This window comes from Oxyura jamaicensis, chromosome 2 (genome assembly GCF_011077185.1).
Source record: "Oxyura jamaicensis isolate SHBP4307 breed ruddy duck chromosome 2, BPBGC_Ojam_1.0, whole genome shotgun sequence".
NCBI lineage: Eukaryota > Metazoa > Chordata > Aves > Anseriformes > Anatidae > Oxyura > Oxyura jamaicensis.
Window position 1 is genome coordinate 93,132,030 of NC_048894.1, and position 22,327 is coordinate 93,154,356.

The window sequence follows — 22,327 nt, forward strand, 5'->3', positions numbered from 1 at the left end:
AGTTTAGGTATTTACCCCACTTTTCTTGTTTACCCTTTACTGACCGTGTTCATTTTCTTGTGAAAACACCTAAGATTTTTTTCTTGTGAAGTCCTAAGAGTTCAATATTGTGCAAAGAATTGAACAATAGTCGCTTTTTTCTGTCTTCCATATGAAACAAAACTTTTTTTTCACAATCTAGATTCTTTTCCCGTATTTCCTAAGTAAAAAAAAAAAAAATAAAAAAATAAAAAAAAAGTAAGCACTTTTGCTTTTTCCACATAATTATTGGTGAGTCTAAATGTATTTGCCTAGTAATGAACTGTGCCATTGTAAGGACAATTTTTGTTTCAATTTACACGAAAAGTTCTTCATAGTTAAGTATTTTTTCTCCTTGTATTTTTCAATTGCTTTACAAGTCTTTTGCTTTTCTTTGCCTCTATATTTGTTGTAATTAACTTCTTTCTTCCAACTGATATATATATATTTATTACTCATCTAGTTGCCTTCATCTCCACTTAACTTTACTGTTGTTTTTATAACCTCTGCTTTCCACAGTTGTAACACTGACATTTGGGAATCTAGTAGAATGTTATCAGAAGGATCTGTATGATTTTTTTTTTTTCCCTGATTTCATCTTTTCAAGAGATGTGCTTCCTAATTGTTTTCAGCTTTGTGAACTCTATCTCTGGGCTAAGAGCCCAATTCAATAAAATATTGAAAATAGTTTTGTTTTTCTTTTGAGAGCTGGTGTGAGGTAGTCATGCAGACTGATAGAACTGTTGGCATTTGTTCACTTGTAATGAACTTAATCAAATATGGCTAGATCATATTTATTATATTATTATATATATGATATATACCACGAATAAATATCTGTGATGAACATTGACTAGCATTACCTGTCAATATGGTGGCAATGCAGATTTTTAAATGGCAGGTATAAAACTTTTTGAAATGGAAAAAAAAAAAAAAAAAGGACAAACTTTCATGATCTCTGTTTTCAATTACTATCCATCTTAAATCACTTTATGTAACTGACACTAAGAAGTTGATAGCATCACTGTGCTTCCTGATAGGTTTTTAAAGAGTTGATTGGAATGGGAGAATGAATACATTCCTCCTTCAGCGGATATGTCATGCAAAGTCTGTTATGGCATTTGCCTTGCTCAGTGGTATGAGCTATGAGAAACAAGATAGTTTCACTATGAGAAACAAGATAGTTCCAACAGCAGCAGCTTTGTGATGCTGGTAGTCCTGCTGGGTTTTTACAAAGTCCTTTTGGTTACCAGCTGGTAACTATAGTTTGGAGAAGTTATCTGGCTGGAACGCAGTACCTGGAAGTTTGATGGTTTGGCGTAAGGAAGAAGTCTGATAAAGGGTCAGAATTAATATTTGTTTTGTTGTTTCTGTTGTTTTCCATGAAAAAGATTTACAGATCTTCATGGTAAAAGGCAGGCAATCTCAGAATTATGCTTCTGATGTCCACCTAACATCAGAGGCTCTGAATCATTTTATACCAATTTCAAGAGACCAGAATATTGCCAGTCCTCTCTTTGCTTGCAGCTTCCCTCAGTCTTTCATGCAAACATGGCTATTTCACTCCAAAATACCATAGGCACAGCCAGAAAACTCTGAAATCTCAGTTAAATCAGACAATAGCAGGGTATGAAATCAGCATCTAGAGCACATTACATCCGAACTTCTTTAAACATACTTTTATCTAAATTTCAAATTAGATTTGAGTTTTATTTTGATTTATTAAGACGTGTTTAATAAAGGACTTGTTACCTAAGAAACCAATTCTTTCCTTATCCTCTGACTCAGCAGCTGATCTCAGCTTGGGTCCTTAAACTGATGGTCTCTAAGGTTCCTTACTGTAAGGTTCAAGGTAAAATATCTTCAGGGCATTTGGGTTCTGGAGAATGTTCCAGATCAAGAACTCTGGCCTTCTAGACATATTACAAAGCCTATGTATTTATTCAGGCTTTTCCAGAGGTTGAGTAAGAGTATTGCCAAAGGAGACTAAAACTACTATTGCTTAGAAGGTGTCACTGTAGAATTCTTGTGGTGCTGATCTCTCTCTTGTGCTAAGACCAGAGAGAACAGCATGTATCTACATCAGGGTTGGTTCAGATTGGGTATTAGAAAAACATTCACAGAGAGGGTTGTTGGGCACTGGAACAGGCTACCCAGGGCAATGGTTATGTCACCAAGCCTCCTGAAGTTCAAGAAGCATTTGGGCAATGTTATCAGACATATGGTCTGATTTTTAGATAGTCCTGTGTGGAACCAGGACTTGGACTTGATGATCTTTGTGACTACCTTCCAACTCAGGATATTCTATGATTCTATAATTTAATTGCACCTATACTTCATAACAGATACACACTATAAAGTGAATATGTTAAGTAAGCTCTCTCACCAAATTTGCAGTGTTAAAATATTTTTTAAAGATTGCACACAAACTTACACGAACTGGTGTGCATACAGACAGAGATGAGAGTATTTAAGTCTAAAATGACAGCAGTGCAGTCTTCCCTATGAATTTAACTTTCTTCACTGAAAGTTTTCAGTAGTATTTGCTGTCTTTCTACCCGCCGGAGTTCTCAGCCATTCAATTTGTATTGTACAACCATACATATAGGACTCCTGACCCCTAAACTACTTTTCCAGCTTAATCAGCACCTATGTTAAGATCCTTTCTCAAGCCCACAGGAAGTCCACGATGACCTGTCCAACCTTTCCAGGACCATTTGTAAACTTCTGATATCTGTATAAATGTCACTCTCAAGTTGCTTTTCTAAGAATGTGTTTTTCCTACAGAAATTTGTTTGTTTTCAAAAGAGGCAGTTCCTGCCATCTATAGTTTTATATTCATGAGATTATATAATAACTTGGTTCTCATAGAAATAGAAATACTACTAATATAAATATAATAGAAATGTAATATAAATTTATATACTATGATTTCAGGTTGTCCGGGGGGGGCGAACAGACAATCTAAAAGTTATATACCATACCAAAATTTATTTGACCAAGCTTAAAATGGTGTATTTTCATTTTTTAAAGTTAAAGTTACCACATATATGTTATTTTGCATTAATTTTCTAGGAAGAATTCTGTACATATACATACATACATACACACATCTCTTCTGGAAGCATAACAAAGTAAAAAAAAATGTTGGGGGAGCTTCATTGCAGAATGATATGTAACAGCTGCCCTCCTTTCTCCCAGAAAAGATATAAAGGATTATTTTTCCTTTTACAGTGATCCCTTAAGTCATGGCAACCTTCTCCAGTTGCCATTAATTTGACACCCTGACAACCTAAAGAGAATGGCAGCACATCAGATCTAAAAGGAATTGTGTCTAATTTTCTCTGCTAATGTATTGTATCGGCAGAACTGATATTAAAGGTAATTCTGCACATCATGTCTTGAAACCAGATACCAGGAGGGGATGATGAACAAATTGAAGCCTCTTGTGGGAAAGAATTTGACCAAATCCTAACATTCTGTAGACCATTGACATGAAATTGATAAGACTATTGTAAATCACTCCTCTGACTTTGAAGAGCTGAAAAGATATAGACCTGCAACAGTAAATAAGTGATTGGAAAGGAGATATTGCAATGGAAAAAGAAAAAACAAGCAAACAAACAACAACAAATAAACCACTTATGTTAATATTTGTGTTATTCGAGAAAGATTTCAAATCATACTTTTTTTCCTTATAAATAAATTTAGGCTAATTATTTTCCCAGTTGTTCTTCTTCACCTTTATTTTAAGCACAGTAATTTGTGTAAACATGAATTCCAAAAAAAGTATAAGAATCAGACTGTATGTCTTGCATTTTTTATTTATTTATTTATTTATTTATCTTTTCCTTATTAGGCCTCTTTTCACATTCACAGATGAAAAACGGATTGGTTCTCTACAACTTTTTTTATACACAACATGGAAAAGCATCTACAACCTGAAACGTGTCTCAGAACAGAAACAGCAAGTGAGGCCGGGTGAAACACAGACTCTACTTTACTGATCTGCCTTCTCCTAAGTGCTTAGTAACTCTTCAATGTAATTAAGAGCAGTTACTGTTAATTGCCTTGCAGGTCTGATCCAGAAGCCAAGAGAATACAGACTGTGATTGAAGTAACCCCTATACTGAGAACAAGGAAGTCTACAGATCATTTAAAGCCACTCCTTTATCTATGGAGGTAGAATGTCAGCATTGCTCTTTATCTTCCACCCCACAACATCATGATACAAGACTTCAGCATCTATTTTTTTGGCTCTAGGTTCAGAATCCACCAGTGATACAAAGGAAATATTTAGATCCTTAAAGATCTCGGTTTATATACTTGGAGTGGCTTGGTTTGATTTTATTTTGGGTGGGGAAGAAAGTTAAAAATTTGATTCAAGGAAGATGGTATTGGCATTCTATATATCTAGAATACCTTCATAGCTCAAGATGAAAGATTTCACAGAATCACAGAATCACAGAACTGTAGGGGTTGGAAGGGACCTTGAGAAATCATCGGGTCCAACCCTCCTGACAAAGCAGGTTCCCTAGAGCAGGCTGCCCAGGAAGGCATCCAGATGGGCCTTGAATATCTCCAGAGAAAGAGACTCCACAACCACCCTGGGCAGCCTGCTCTAGGGAACCTGCTGTCACCCGCACCGTGAAGAAGATCTTTCGCATGTTGGTGTGGAACTTCCTGTCCTCCATCTTGTGGCCACTATCCCTTGTACTGCCCCCCCCCCCCCCCCCCCAAACCACTGAAAAGAGGTTGTCCAAATCCCTCTGTCTCCCACATCTCAGGTATTTATAAACATTGGTGAGATCCCCTCTCAGTCTTCTTTTCTCCAGGCCAAACCGACCCAAGTCCCTCAGTCTTTCCCCATAAGGAAGATGCTCCAGGCCCCGTATCATCTTTGTGGCCCTCCACTGGACTCTTTCCAGGAGATCCCTGTCTTTTTTGTACCGGGGAGCCCAGAACTGGACACAGTACTCCACGTGAGGCCTGACCAGGGCAGAGTAGAGGGGGAGGATCACCTCCCTTGATCTGCTGGCCACGCTCCTTTTAATGCATGCCAGGATCCCATTGGCCCTCTTGGCCACCAGGGCACACTGCTGGCTCATGGTCAACCTGTCATCCACCAGGACCCCCAGTTCCTTCTCCTCAGAGCTCCTCTCCAGCAGCAGGTTGCCCCCCAGCCTGTACTGTTACGAACAGTTGTTATTTTGGTTGTTATTTGTATTTCCCTACAATTTTTATAGTGTTATAAAACTTCAACTTAGAACAACTAATTTCTTAAAATGTTAATTAATTTTAAGGTTTACTGTGATTAAAAAGAAAACCAGTGATTCAATTGGTATACATAGAAGAATGGCTAACAGTCACATAGAAGTGGCAAACACAGTCAGGTACCTCCAACAATTATTGTCCTTTTCTGAAACCAAAAAATTAAATTTTGTTTTGTTAAGAATCTTAGTTTTTTGTTGTTGTTGTTTGTTTGTTTGTTGTTACAAAATCTATTGTAACTCTTAATGTTTACTGTATGTGAGTGAAGCCACATTCTATTGGTTACGAGTATATTTACCACAAGTTGTAAAGCATATTACTAAAAACACCATGTAGCCCAACTATAACATTTAGTTGTGTTATAGTTACAGTGATAGACATTTTCTCTCAAGTGGTTATCTTTTTCTGTAGGGAGAAAATGCTGTTTCTTATTGAAATTAGTGAAATATTTCTTTTAGCTAAATTTTAAACCTATTATTCAGAAATTCACATTTGCATTGGAAATGTTAAAGGTCAGTTTGCTTGGATGATTCCATGGCTTCCTTATAGATCTGTACTTTGTTATCATAGACAGTTACTTTAAGCAGTGGTTTTCACTAATATTTCTCAAAATTCCTCATGTGATTTCCCATGAAAAGGGAGGATCTAATTGGATTTTTAATCCTTAACTAATCAAGCAACACATTGCACATACCGTTTTATATAGGAACTGAAAAGTTCTTTCCACTGCCCTATTATAACCAGACAAGTTTGGATGTAATTTGAATCAGTAGAAAAATAACGTGGTAAAGCCCCTATACTGTATAGCTATTACATGAAAACAATGCTCTCCTTTCTTTAAACTGCAGCCAGTGCCTAGCCTTTGATGAAACTCTGGAATAATGGAGTGCCATGGGCTATTTTCTTCTGGTTTCTATAGCTCAATACAGGGCTTGTCTCTTCTGTTTGTTTTCAGCTAATTGCCTCAAGATCTAATAAGGTAGTGATGATGTATGTTGAGCACTGGTGACCCCTTGCCAAAAGAAATATTATGTAGCACCAAAGTTTAAGGAGCTAGTTTTTTTTATCAGTTGAATATGTTTTCCCTAAAAGGTTCTAATTTCCCCTGTGTAAGTTTTAAGTTGCATCTGTGATTGCACTGGTTCTTTTAAATGCCTAAGCAAGAAATAAGACTTCAGGGTAAAAGCCAATGTAGAGGCCAAATGCTATCCTACATGTGTTCTCCTCCTTACTGTTAAGAGTGTGGTATTTGCTGTTCAGCATGCCTCAAAGGAAAAACACGTATGAAATTTCAGAGAACATTCAACTTAAATTAGATGTCTACTCACGTTTTTTTCATTGCATATAAGTTTAATGATCTTATTTTAAATGTTTCTTACATATTTTCTTCTTCCTAGAGCAAAGGACCCCAGGGAAAACAATGATTTTAGTAGCTACTTTCAATTATATTGAAAGTAGTAACATGCAGAAGCAATTAATAGAATGATACCCTGTGTACATAACATCTATCCATAATATTACACAGATTGTAATTAAAATATATTTTATTTTTATAAAAACAAGACATTGCTCTAGTAAAGTTGAGGTATATCAGAAGCAAATATGTTCCAAGGAATGTTTCTGATATTCTTCAACTTTTTCTTTTTTAATGGAAGATCCTCCCTCTCTTTAAAGCTGCTTAGTAGTTGGGCTTTTATGCAAAAAGTGTAAAATTAAGAGAGGAAATGGCAGGATAAAAAAACAATTTCATTATATCTGGAGTCATCATATGCCTTGGTAAAACATTTGCTCACTGACACGGACAGCCCTCAGTTCAGTGGAATTGCCCTCCATAGGAGCACCAAAAGTAACCTTGCTGTCAAGCAGCTCCTTCCACTAGCCAACAAGAAAAATGTAAAGAAGGTTGTGCCTGAACCTCAGAGTACAGCTAATTGCTACTTACTAGGTTGAGCTAGGTAGAACTATTCTCTGTGGCTATTTTTTCTCCTCTGTTTCCCTGCATACTCACTCTTGCCCCATCCTTTTCACTAAGACATTTGTGCTGCTAGTAAGCCAGTTCATCTCACTGCCTGGCAGAAAACTAACCACCTGAGGAAAGGAAAAAATATTATATTATGTGATAGGGAGCTGAACATGCAGCTCATCAGAAGCAAGATGGAATGAGGAAGAGGCACATTCCTACAATTTAAAAGGTTGTGAAACTGTACCCAGCTAAATTTGGATTACTTTGGACCTACTTCCTACATCCCCTCTACATCCCCTGACTGATGACTGAATGCACCTGGCACATCTCTTGTACTCTAGCACTAGCCCTGGTTTGGCCAAGTGTTGCCCTGTCTTAGAGAGCCTATCTTCGCAAAAACACAAAAACTTGAAAAATAAAAATAAAATAAAAATAATCCTTCCTATGCCTGAAGGGATATGAGCTTGCATTTTTTCAGTGCTCAGGTGAGCTCACAGGCATAGACAAGCTACAGATTATGACGACACTGGGAGTTCACAAACCCTGATCCAATAATCCAATGACTACTTTGTATAAACAGTGAAATGAGCACTGCATCAGAGACTGGAAGGCAAGACTAAAATTATTTTGCTTCAGAATTGTGTGCCTTTCCACTCCTGTTTCTGATCCCCTCAATAGCCTGTTGTCCTATACCACTTGGAATAACTGCAGCACAAAGAATCAAAACCCTTGGTTCTGCATGGAAATCATAGGCTACAATGCAGGGGATCCAAGAGAGAAAGAAAAAACGAAACAGGTCTCCTACGTCTTCTGTGAATGGTCTCGTCTTTGAGCTCTCAGATAACAGGAACTGCTGCTATTTGCTGCATTTGAGCCTCTTTACAGTGGGCAAAACCATTTCTTGCCCCAGGAAAATGTCTACCAACCTGGGTGAGGTAGGTGGAGTAAATGCTATCCTGAAAGCTTTTCACCCTTACCTGAGTGCCTAAAATGGGCTTTGCCAGAGAAGAGGCAGTTCTTGCAGGGCCCAGGGTTGAGAATCTGGATGTGAAGAAAGCTGAATGCATGAGAAAAAAAAAAGAAAAAAATAAGTTTGTATATATATATATATGGGTTTCTGATGACACTGGGGTTAGCTAGCATCTGAGAAGGAATACTGAGGCTTCTTGGATTTAAATGAGTCTTTTAGGGCATAGTCAGACATTGAGGTGTCAGGTTCAAGCAAAATAATAAATGAAAACATTTACAATCTAGGTGAGCTGCTAACAAAACAAAAAACAATATTTTATTTAAATTTGCTACTGTATCAGATAATATACAGAGTTCTTACCTAATTTTAAATGGGAAATAGGGAAACTTCTGGGATTTATGAATTAATATCAGGAAATTGGTTGAAACTAATGAAAAGTAATGAATAATGTATAATGAAAAAACTGAGTGGCCACAACGTGATAGGAGCAAAGGCAAATTAGTGCACATCACAATTCTCTGCTTTACAAGTAAATAATAGGAACATATTAACTTGTATTTTCAAAATAGCTAAGATTGCTTTTATAGAATTTTTAAGCAGTCATGAAGTAAGAGCTCAGGTTCTGCTTTTGGCTGGAAAATAGCTATTTCTTTATTTATTTTATTAATAGGGTAATACATTAATAGCTAGGTACCTCACAGATCCTTAATAAAACCAGAAATATTTAATCTTAGTGGGAAAAACAAATTTACAGTAATTGTGGGGTTTTGCTTTGTCACTATATTTTTAATTTTCTTATATATTGTTATTACTCCTACTAGATATGTATGTCTATAAACACAATTGTCAGTTGAACGGGTTAAGAAATGACATGCCAACATTTGCAAATGCCAGCGCTCTTTATATTGGTCAAAATTAGAGGAGACTGAGAAGCTTCAGAGGGACTTATTGAAGCTAGTAGAGTTGGCAGTTTGATGGTAGTTAAGAATCGGTGTCTTCCTAATGAAAAGAAATATACTCTGGAGAGAATAATGTAAAGTCAATGAGATTGATGCATGTGCTTAAAGTTAAGTGTGTATTTGACTTGCTGAATACGGATGGCATTACATTCTTTAAGTTAATTCATGGCAATCTATGTTGAGTCTTAAAATCTTTTAATTTTTACTATTACTACTATTACCTATTTAGAGTGACATTGTATTTTTTTTCCTTTTTTAGGATATTATTTCATATATATATATATATATATATATATATAAAAGGTTATCCAATTACTAGTTTATTTTGCAACCACAGAGTCATGGTTAGATAAGTGCTTACTACAAAAATTAACATTATAACATTTTATTTATAGCTGAACTAGGATGATTAGAGAAATTTCCCAAAATCACTGGAACTGATTCTTTAAAAAAAAATAATAATAATAATAAATAATAATAATAATAATAATAAAAAAAAACAATAAAAAAACACCAATACTGTCCATTTTTCTAGGGAACACAGTACATGCATTTATTTTACCTGATGTATCACTTGTTTTACATTAAATGTCCAATATAGCATTTATTTCTTCCATTATTTTATGATGCTGTTAAATATGTATTCCATACTTGAGAACAAGCTGGCACTATCATATGTTAGCATGGAAGAAATAAAAATATATGTTGCATGCATGAGTCTTGATTATTTGAAACATTGTTTTGTGTAACGTGATTTAACCCCTTTTCTGACTGAGATCATGTTTGCTCTTCCCTTTGTTTAAAATATGTCTAAGAATTCTATTTCTACTGCAAAAATAAATGATGAATTATTTATACATACCAATTATTTATTATCATTTATGCAAAGCTTGTCATATTATGCATGCATAAGGGGATTAAATCACTGTTAACCCATAATGCCTTTAGGGGCATTATATGATAGGCAAAAGGTTGCTTATGTTTACTCTTGCAGATAAACATATACATTAAGAACATACATATTGTTTATATAAATTGCCAAGTTGAGTATCAGTTCTGGTGGGAAAATTGTTTACTGAGCAATTGGTTTCATAAATTTGAACATTTATACATTGAACATTTGAACATTTATAAATGTTCAATTAACACATTTAATGCAGTAGGGATATTTTCTCCAGCTTAAAAATATGAGCATTTTCCAACTAATGATACTCAAGTTGAATCTAAATCAAACATGAGCAATAGTAGGATAAGAATTAACTCATTTTTTAATTTATTTTCTTTCATTGTACATCCTGAGACCTTCATCAGCTAATTATACTTTACTATAAAAATAAGTAGATGCAACCTATAAAATCTCAAAATAATACAATTTTCTATTACTTCTAATAATCAATCTGAAATATAAGGCAAATTCAGTGAGATACAACTTTTATACTAGTAGAAACAGGTAGAAAGATTAGACACAGTTGCTTCATTGGGGTAAAAAATGAAAGCACATTTTTGCAGTGTGTGGGCCAAAATTAAGGTTGGTATTACAATTGTTAAATAGTCCTTATATTTTGCCATCATACTATAAAAATATTTTTTTTGACATTTGTACAGAAAAATGTTTTTCCAGTTTTAATAAATATGTGCATTTAATTCATAAAGGGATTAGATCATCATATGTGTGCTTGAGGACATTTCATGTGATGGCAGGGTGAGAGAGTAATTCAAGAGTCAAATGACAACTATTTAATGCAGTCACTTTCCAGAGCTGCAATATCACATTACAACTATGGTTCAGGTCACAGTCTACACATAGTTAAAGGTCTCAAACTAGTTCCTGAAGAATGTGAGTTCACATAAAAAACCTGCCCCGTGAAAGCACACGTGAGTCTCTGATCAAGCCATTTTTGTTCTCATCTTTTCTTGTCCCTGTTCAGCAGAGCAACATGTTGGTTTCTTTACCTATACCAGTCTGACTCCCACAGTGACTTAATTTTTTTTTCTGTTCACTGCAGAGCCTACCATGTCTCAAGGATCTGTTGTTTTAGCTCTCATGGCACTTTAAAAACCTTTCCTAAACAGCCAGCACAAACATATAGGAGCGTATCTCGGCACTGAAGGTTGAGAAACTGAAAGTAACACTGAGGCTTCTGGCAACAGCACTGAGACCAGTTGGTTAACTGATTTTGATCAACCAAACTAAAGAAAAATGTATAGACGTTATTGTATGTAGATTATGAAAAGGTCAGATCAGATAAATAACATCTTTTCCTAATTTAGACAGACTACAATGAAGTCAAAGGTTGCCATTGTCTTCAGTAGATTTTCTAACTGTACACTGCAGGCTTGATTCACCAAAATACTTGTATATGCTTCCCAGTTTTAAACTGGGAAGAAGTCCTTCTGAAAGTCAACTCAGGGTTTAGCACATGGCCACCTGCTATGATCAACAAGGCCAGAAGCCTAGCATAAGCACTTGAGGTGACCTACATGCTAAAAGCATTCACAGGGAACCAGAGGCTTCAGCTCTGATTCAGAACCAAGTCACTTTATGAAACCTAGCCCTATCAACAGGCCCTTTTTCACACCACAGATTAATGCTATTACATCTTAACATTCACTAACTGAAGTGCAGGCTTGTTTTAACCATCTGCACTGAAGCAATATGCTGCAAATAAGGGTCTCTCCTTGTTCAGGTGGATTTGATATCAGAGTGCCCTTACTTATGTGGAGTTATTCTGAATAAAAACAATACAAGTGAGATCAAAATCAAGTCCACTGAATGTAAAAAGCAGAAGAATGCATTAAAAAATAAATAATTAAATAAAATAAAAAGAGGGAGAGAGGGAGAGAGGGAGAGAGAGTCGTTTGAGGGCAAGAAAAACCTCTAGCTTGTTTTTTTAATTAATAATTTCTTTTTGTGACATAGCCTCAGGCAACCAAATATATATTCTTCTAATCCCACTTGACCTCAACACAAATGTTTATGCCAAGGGTGTTCTCATGTTCCCAAGACTGGGGCTTAGGATAATGGATTCTACCAAAGGGCATTCTTACATTTTAGTTCTCTCCTTACATTTTGAACCACCTTTCTATTCATGTTTTAATCCTGATTCGCTTCTGTTCCATATATATAGTCTCATGCATAATATTCCCAAGGATGATGCACTAAGGGCCATGCTTACTAGTCAGTAGTAATAAATGCTTTCTTACCTCCTAGGTACTGAGCTGAAGTAAAAGAAGTTCTCAGTTTCTCTCTCTCTCTGCGTTCTCCATACTGGTGCTGCTATCTCATTTCTTCATGGATCATCTACGAGGTCAAACAAATTCATTACTTACTATAAAAAGAGAAAGAAGAACACAATTTGCAATTTATTTGCTGATTGAAAACAGAAAATTAAGATGGAATTTTCCTTTATTTACCTGCAAGCACTTTGATTTGTATCCCTTGGTATAAAATAAAAAGTGATGTGATATTTCGATGGTATCATCACTAATTCCTCAATTAATTTCCTGGTAAAAGGCAAAAAGAAAAAGATGATGAATGTAAAAATTAGATTTTGTCAGGTAAATTGGAGAAGCATCTGCTATTTTCGTGTTTCATTTTTGATTTTTTTATGTACTTATTTATACATATATATTACTCACACTCTTTTAAAGACATTTTTTAACACATACTTAACATCATTGTAACCAGAATCTATTTATTTTGCTTTAAGAATAATATCAGATAAATGACACTACTACCCCAGAATGTGATTATGGTTCATACTGGTAGATTACCTTCACATCAGCAATGTAATTTACGAAATGTAAGAGGGTTAATTAAAAACCTACTCTACTTTACAGAATAAGATTAGAGGCAAATTAACCTATAACAGATGTTTTAAAAGTAAGTTAGGAATCAACAAGTGAAATCAGAATACAATTCACTGAGACAGTATTTGCTTATATCTTTTCTTTAGGGCATCCTTTTTTTTTCTGGTAATTACGCCATGGAGCCTACAGTGAAAGTTACTGTACTTCACATTATTTGAACTCAGTCCTAACTGAGTCCCTGACTGTTCCTAAAATGCATTTACAGAAATGGATTGATAATATCCACTCACTTATGAGAGATTCTGCTAGATAAATTACTGATCATTTTCTCCTGAACAAAGAAAAACATCTAAATATGTATTTTTTCATCTGAGTTGATCATTGTCCAGGGAACCTGAAGAATAAACATTTTTTTAAATCTTGACAACTGATTATGAAGGAGAAATAATTTTAAAACTGTTGCAAAATACAAACAGGTTGTAGTATGTAAAACACAATTCCCCATGTAGTCATATGCACATACACTGATATTCATTCCCTGAATCTAGAAGTAATTTAAAAGGGTAATTAGTGTGTAGTGTCTGAATTAGTTCCTCAGAGGGTTAGTGTCCATCCTGTTTGTCACTGTTTCTTGCCTAATCCTGTCTAATGAGGGTTTATGTTAACATGGCTAAGCACTTGATGACATGCGCTACTAAGTTATCTAAGCTTAGAGAAGACATGCTGTTCAAATGTCACTGCCTTTGGCTATCATGCTATAAGATACTGATTATTAGTTATTATGTTTCACATTCAAAAAGCTGCCATTTGTACTTATTAGTAGACACTTGTAGTTTTTATGTAGGTAACAAATAACGTCTGTGTTTTAAATGTTTTAATCTCCTTATTATTGTTAATAACTCTCTGTGAGGTGCAACACGTGATTTACTGCTTTAAAATATTTAGAGCAAGGTAAACAAACCTATGAGAAAAATCACAAGAGAGTTTCAATATCGGTAAATATTTTTATATATATATAAACTGTATTTTTTTTTCTTGGATTGGCTTGCTGTCACCTTGTTAGGATACTTGAGTCTAAAAAGTTAGTTCAGGTTTGGATGTGCTAGATGTTTTCCTTCCAGTGAAGAAAATAATTTCTTCTTTTCTCTTTACTTTCTTCCTATTTTAGAAGCTACCAGACTCTTTGGAACATTCATTTATCACAGTCAGAACTTTTTTCTCTGGTTAGTTATGATTATCCTTTGCAGGTAAGAAGTCATCCTACGAGAGTATGAAACCAGAGGTCAGCTTTCAGCTTTCAGATCTGAGATTTGGTTCAAGTCTTTTTTTTTTTTCTCTTTTTCTTTTTTTTTTTTTTCCATTCAGGGGAGGTGGAGACTCACTTCTGTTATAATTAATTGCCTACATTAGCTATTTCTACACTGCTGCTAAAAAGCAGCCTCAGGAGTGCATGCAAACAGCTGACTAGTGTGTACTCTCCCATCTACACTATTGCCTGTCAGGTTGCCTAAGGCCTGCCTGCAGGCAGCCCATGAGCAGCCTGTTTGGGCGTATCTTGAAAAGTGTTAAGCTACTAGATACATCAGGGATGGAAGGTCCTGACCATTGACTCCCCTCCAAATGCAACACAGATATATCAGGACAGTCCTTGATACCAACTCAAGTGTGCTGGCAAGGCTGCTCTATATTCCTCACCTTCTGAAGAAGAACCCTCCCATCTGACAAAAAACCTTGCCTCAGAACAGACCCAGCTAACACAGAGGATATTCAGGTGGTGTGCCACTACCAAGGGCAGAGCTACAGAGGGCAAAGGGCAGTAGCACCCAGCACCCCATGCCACTCTCTGTCCTGGGCCCCACCTTCTCAGCTCCCTCTATTTCTTGCTGTAAATCCCAGAGAATGGTTTAGCATGGATGAAGTGGATATCATTTTTATTCACCAAAACAGAAGTGCATGTTTGTGGATGTGTGTTTAAGTCAAGCCCATAATCCCAAGATAAATTAGCCAGAGTATTTACATTTTGACCAGCTAAATCACAGATTTATGCTGTTGTAGAATGTAGAAATCATACCTGTACCTCAGAGTTTAATAGTGAGCTTTGTGAGAGACCACTATTTCTCTTTCAACTGTAGTATTCCTATTGCTGAGTTAAATGAAGTTGTACATGCCAGTATTTTGCTTGGTTTCCTCACGTAGGTCACTTAAAATTTAGTGTGGCTTCAGCATCCAGCTAAAACTCAGCCAAGGCACGCTACAAAGCTTTCTGAATTGTCTCTTTCTGTGAACTTATGTTAAAAACCATGTAAGGAAATAGAAGTGTCAGAGAAGTGGTGAATTTTTATACTAAAATATATTGGTTAAAATAGCCTCAACTAACTTTGAAGAAATATCACTATAACCCTCTTCTCTTCTTACCAGACAATGACAACTTCAATTTCTCCATTTTGAGATTTTTCTTAGCCAATGGAGACCCTTAGGAATACATTAAATGTGATTTGAAACTTACTTGGAAAAAAAGTCTAGACAAAAATTCTTATTTTATTTTATTACTTTTTAATAAGAAGGAATATTCTTAGACAACTAGTCCATGCATTAACAGTGGGATCAAATGCACCCTCAGCAAGCTGAGTGGTGCAGTTGATACAACAGAAGGAAGGTATGTCATCCAAAGGGACCTGGACAAGCTTGAGAAGTGGCTCCATGTGAATCTAATGAGGGTCAACAAGGCAAAGTCCAGGGTGCTGCACCTGGGTTGGGGCAATCCCAGACATGAGTACAGATGGGGAGAACTCATTGGGAGCAGCCCTGCAGAGAAGGACTTTGGGGTTCTGGTGGAAAATAAACTTGACCTGAGCCAGCAATGCATGCTTGCAGCCCAGAAGGCCAACCACATCCTGGGCTGCATCAAAAGAGGAGTGGCCAGCAGGTATAGGGAGGTGATTAACCCCCTCTGCCCTTGGGATGCCCCACTTGGGAGTGCTGAGTTCAGGTCTGGGACCCCCAGCACAAGAAAGATGTGGACCTATTATAGTGGCTCCAGGGGAGGGTCACAAAGCTGATCAGAGGACTGGAGCCCCTCTCCTGTGAAGAAAGGCTGAGAGATCTGGGGCTCTCCAGCCTGAAGAAGAGAAGGCTCTGAGGTGACCTCATTGTACCTTTTCAGTACTTAAAGGGGGGTCATAAAAAAGATGGAGAGGCAGATAATGATAAGATGGGGGGGGAGGGGGGGGGGTTAAACTGAATGGGGCAGATTTAGATTAGAGTTTAGGAGAAAATTCTTCACTCAGAGGGTGATGAAGCACTGGCACAGGTTGCCCAGAGAACCAGTGGATACCCTATACCTGGAGGTGTTCAAGACCAGGTTGGACAAGGCCCTGGGCAACGTGATCCATTGGGTGACATCCCTGCCTATGGCAGGTGGGTTGGAATTCAGTGATCTTTAAGGTCCCTTTCAACTTAAATGTTCTATGATACTGTGCAGAAGCTTGTGTTAAAATTATCCTACAGAATAAATTATAGCTATCTCAGATTAAAGCTCATGTCACTGTCATTGTTACAAGAGCATAATATTTCTACATAGTAACTATTTACAAGACCATAACAATGAATCTCGTGTCAGAAGGACTGCCATGTTAGGCCTGATACACTGTCCAACCCAGCAGTATCTTCTCCCTGATAATCAGTTCAGAATGCTCAGAAAAAATAAATAACAAATTTGACTGTTTATCTAAGGTATCTCTCACTCTCTGGAAAACAGTGAATTGCCTGAGATAGACCTATGTATTTCACATTGTGTTTACAACTCCATCTGTACACTCAGAATAAATGCATCCTTCTTTTTGAGTCTGTTCACCCCTGTGTTTCCTTAAGATCATTACTGTGGCAAGAAGGTTTATAGTTAGAATATGTATACAAAATCACTGCTGGGAAATTTCTAGTACTTACCCTAAAATATCTGAGTACTAAACATTAAAAGCCTTTGACAGCACTGAATGCTAAAATTGTAAGTGAAAAGTAGAGTTGTTTACCCACTGGTTTAGTGTGTAGGGGAGTATTCAATTAGTTGATCATTTCTGGTATACTCACCTTTCATCTTCTTCAAGTTAGAAAATTATTTTTAAGGAATAACCTCATTTTCCTTTTAGATACTATATGGAAAAATATGTCTTTGAGCAATAACTTCTAAAATTGTTCTCCAAGTCAAAAACCTTGAATCAAAGAAAGAAGTAACTGGCTATACGTGAGGATGGTTATCTATTGAGAAAGTTCCTCTATATACTTGATGTATATTATCTTGTATATATTTCAAGAGATAACCACAGTATCCCCTGATCCCACAGTGTTATACCCATTAGAGTGAACGTGGTTTACTCAGCTGCCAGAGCTCTTCCATGCTAGAGACTAAAGCTCAGTCCCGCTGACCTTCTGTGGGCTATAAGCAACATATTATTTTCTGCTACAAGAGTTCTGCAGTGATTAGTAATTACTGAAAGCTGAATGTGGTCCATTGTTAAATTATTCAAATCACTTAATTTCATAATATCATAGGTAAATTATGTGGACAGTTACTGTTTTGGCCACACAAAACCATACATGGCCATGACATGCAATGTTTCTCTAATTTGTCTCCAAGGGAATTTATTAATTGTGAAGTGAGCAATATGGCAAATGCTGAAATTTGTATTAATCATTTGCTCTATGAAAAGTTCCAGTCCCGCTACGCTCATCTTGACTGGGAAGGACCAGAAGGCTGCTGAAGAGCAAAGGTGGAGGCCTTTCTGCAGCTGAAAGTCTTGTCCTAATAACATTCACAGTTTTTACTTCTACTATATTAGACCATTTATTGGTAAAATACACGCCAGAGTTGATCCACTGGTCCAATTAGTCCTCCAAGCACTCAAAATTCAAAAATAGATTATTTCTGTTGTCCCACGAGTTCTCTAGCAAATCAGTTTGTTCCCTCTTCTTACCCATACAGCAATCCTGTCAGGCCTTCAGTGGATGGTGAGCAGAAGAAAGAGAAATGGCAAAATGTAGACATGCCATATTCACGAGGGAAAACTTTAAAAATGGTATAGGGTATATTAAAGTTATGATTTTTGAGTGAACATCTGTCTTTACAGTGAATATTTCACACAATAATTGACCAACTCAGCAGCAATTTCACACAGCTATAGTCATCAGTCACTTAAAATATACAACTAGAGTATTCTACTGCTAATGAGTTTCAAGTGCATAAGTTGAATTAAGTGACAGCTTTTGAAAAATAAAGTCAATTTTTGCAGTTGAAATAAATGTTTCTACTATTCATATATATTTATTAATTTCAACTGTAGAAAAATAATCATGTTTTAGTACCAAGGTAGTTATAAAACAAACATGCTAACACTTTCAGGCATGCGATCTTAAAATAAGCTTTTAAACATTTTTTATTTTTTTTTTTAGTTGTTGTACACATGAATTTAGACCTCTCAAGACAAACAGGTTTATGCATCCAGCTAAGTCAGGCATCTATCAGGTCTGAATATGCTGCTTACATGGAACTGTGTTCACAAATGTGTTTTACAGCTTATCCAAGAGTACAGATGAAGAATCAAGGCTGGATTGAGTACTGTTTAAAAACTCATCCTGAATGAGATATATTTAATAAAGCTGAATTTCCTGGGGAAGATGCATTATGGCAACTATATCATGCATGTCAGTTATTTCCATGATAGGATTCTCAAAAGCATACAGTAAGACTAGTAAAGCAGATTGCTTTAGCAAGGAGTTTTATCCTATGCCTGACATTGTAAGCAAATTATATTGCTACTCCAGTATTTCTCTTGACTGCAGCATATAGAATAGTTCGCCAGAGCAAAGAGATAAAGAGAAAAAAATTAGAATAGTGTAATCAACTTTAAACCAATAAAACATTTTCTCAAAAAAAAATCAAAATATCAATATATGTTAAACACATAGGAAGTAAAAGAAAATGGGTTGGATAAATTAAGATGCCCAACCAACAGGGCCGATGGTATCCTAAATATCTACAAGCACACAGAAATATAGTTATAACAACACTGTGTTGATACTGTTGTTTTCTGAGGGTAATTGCAAGGTTTCCAATAAGACTTTTTTTTTTTTTTTTTTTTTTTTAATAGATTCAGGAGGTATTCAAGTATGCCAACAATTTTTCCAATTTTCCTTTAAAGAATAAACAAAGACTATTTTGGTTCAAGTCCACTGGAGTTGATTTAAAATATAATTTAATAGTAGTACTTTATTTTGAATCTGTCTACTTGATGACTGAGATTGCTATAGTCTTCCTTTCACAAAGAAGGAATCACAGAACCCTGACTTCATACAAAGGACATGAAACACACAAATGATACAAAAATAATTTTCATTACAACTGAGATATAAATTTCACCGAGCGAAAAACCTCTGGATACTTAGGAGTTATTATTTGGGTGATGTCTGATATGTATTCAATGTTTTCGTGGTCAGACAGTCTCTTCAGTGACGTGCCATTTGTGCTATTCCTTTCTTTCCCTTGTTGAATGCCACGTGAGAAAGAAGGAACTAGGAAACCACATGTTACTGCATGATAGAAGTACACATTTTTCACATTATTTTACTATAATGTCAAAGCATTATGCCTTACAATGCAATGAAGTAGTGACCTAAATCATTGCTGTTACAGATCAGAATATTTTATTCATAATACATATAACAGGAATCCATACTACCAGGAAGGAGTCATACCAGTGTCTTGTATTGTGGCCCTAGATTCTATGTCCATGGTGAGGTTTTCCAAAGCAAAAATGAGAGTCATACTCTTATCTCTCATAGGAATACATCTTGATCCTCTAATAAGCTTGCTTCAAATAGTCATTACCAAGACTATGGGGACTGTCACCAGAAAGAGCATAGAGAAATTCATAACAGAAATATATTAATGTGTATATGCATAATTCTTAAATAAATTCAAACTCATCTAAAATATTTGTAATTTTCAGATGTACTAACTCAAAGTCATTATACTGCAGCATTTGAAATGTCCCTTTTCAAGTGGGAAAACCTATTTAAATATACATTCAGGTGATATATATATAGCGTGCACTTAAAATTTACATGTTCAATATTACATACTTCACACACAAGAACATCTCAAAATTTTATTTTTTATTGATAGTACATGGGTTTCTATTGCCAATCTGTTGTGACAAGTTGCACTGAAAGATTTCACTGTCATGGATAACATAAGTGTGATCTTTCTGTACTTTATCAACATTTTCTTTAAGTCATTCTCCATAGAGAAAATTGGTTGTGCAATAGGTCAATTCACTTTCAGTTCCCATTTGATGAAAGTGTACTTAACTAACTGCGACCAATTAAATAATATTTTCTGTGAGAAAAAAATAAATAAAAAATGAAATTTAAAAAAATTGCTCTATAGGAACCCCCTTCCAACTAATGAATCATTATTTACTAATTTCATGTACAGTCTTGAAAAACCATCAGATAGAATTCTTTTAATTTTGAACTGAAATGTCAAATGCTTTGTTTCATAGAACAAATATGAAAAGCAAGATTGTGTGATGTTTGTATGATATTTCTATGATATCCCCACCTCCTGACTGCATAAAATAGATTGAAAAATCTAAGAAGAAATAACAATCTAAACCACTTAATCTCAGCTGACTGTTTTGAAACCACTGGGGGATGGATTCACGAGCCTTGAAATATGTGTTACAGTGAGATACTTAAAGATCAGAATCTATTTAAACTGAATACACTTAAGGACAGGATTAATCCTTGTCTGCAAGCATTTGTACAAGGAGAAGATATCTGATATTAGAAGGTTGTTCAGTTAAACAGGGTAAGTCTTTGAAATAGCCCAACCTAAAGACAAACAAACAAATCAAAAGAGGAAAGAGGAAAAATTATAATGTTGGGGGTAACTGTAACAGGAATAACTTCACTTTAAGGTGAAGAGCTTTCTCTACAAAGTAAAACCAAGAGGAGGGGACAGATACCCTGAAAGGTCATAAGTCTCAGTGGAACTTGGGCAAGTATGGCACAGTTGCAAACTACTACCTTAAAAATTCATACCCACCTTCCACCCACCAGCAGAGTTACTTGACTGTCTCCCTGTCTACCTAGAGAGTTCACTGGGTGCTGTGCCCACAAACAGCCACATCTGTGAAGAAGGTGTGTTTGCAGCCAAGCCTTGGCCAGGATCTGCAAAGAAGGATCTGCTCTGCCTGCAGCTCTAAGGAGTGCTCTCATGCACTTGCATGTATTCAGAGTATTCAGAGACCGGGCCCACATAAAATGTGATGTCACATTTTCTCTTCTAAAAGAAAGGTAATGGCTATATCATTGCCTACCTATTTACAAATTCTCTTGAGACTCAGTCAATATCCTCTGTCTGAAAATATTAGGAGCCACAGTTCCCTTCTCCCAGGAGACTGCATCAACCACAAACCACACAGCTGGGAAAAGAGGGGGCTGTTGCTGTTGAAACCCTATGTCTGCAGAGGAAAGAATGCAATATCCATGGAATATGTGAGAAGGAGTGCAAGAGGGAACATGACTCTGTAGCCTAATGCCTACAGCACTTGGCTGGGAGTGGGCAGTCATAGATTCCAGTCCTTACTTCAAGAACTGTTTATTTTCATATTAAATAGTTACTGGTTTGCGATAACCTGAGGCTGGGCTGATGAAGTTATCAAACCTAGATCTCCCACTTTTCCGGTGAGTACCAATGAGCAAAACCGTGAGCTATCACATAAAAGATAGCTGCCATTGCAGATATCCCTTTGTAAGAAAATGTTGGACAATTATTTGAAAGAGCAGATGTCAGCTCTGATGAGAGATGGGAGCCTTTTCTGGTGTCAGTGGTGGCCTTCTGGGGCCCCAAGGCCAGGCAGCATGATGCAGTTCTCATCTACAGAGCTAAACAAACTATCTTCCTCCTACAAACAGGGTGGCCATGTCCCAGCTGCCTTGTAGGAGCTCTCCTTGGCTTAGCTGCCCCCAGAATTGTGGCTGGGCACTGTCTGGAACAGTCTTGGCTGGCATGGTCTAAACCAGGCCAGGACATGCTGTAAGTTGTGGAAGACCACGTGCCAGGGCTCAACTCCATGACTTGGGCTACTTTAGTTTACCAGTGGAAATTTACTGGGAAAACGGTAGCTAGGGATAGTACTGGAGCTGATTAGAATTTCCTGTGTATTGTGATTCCGCTGTATGATTTCTTTATCAATATTTTGCCAGATGCACTGGCAAGCCAGTGGTTAACCACATGAAGTTATTTTCACTTTCAGTGTTTTCCATGCTCAGTAAAAA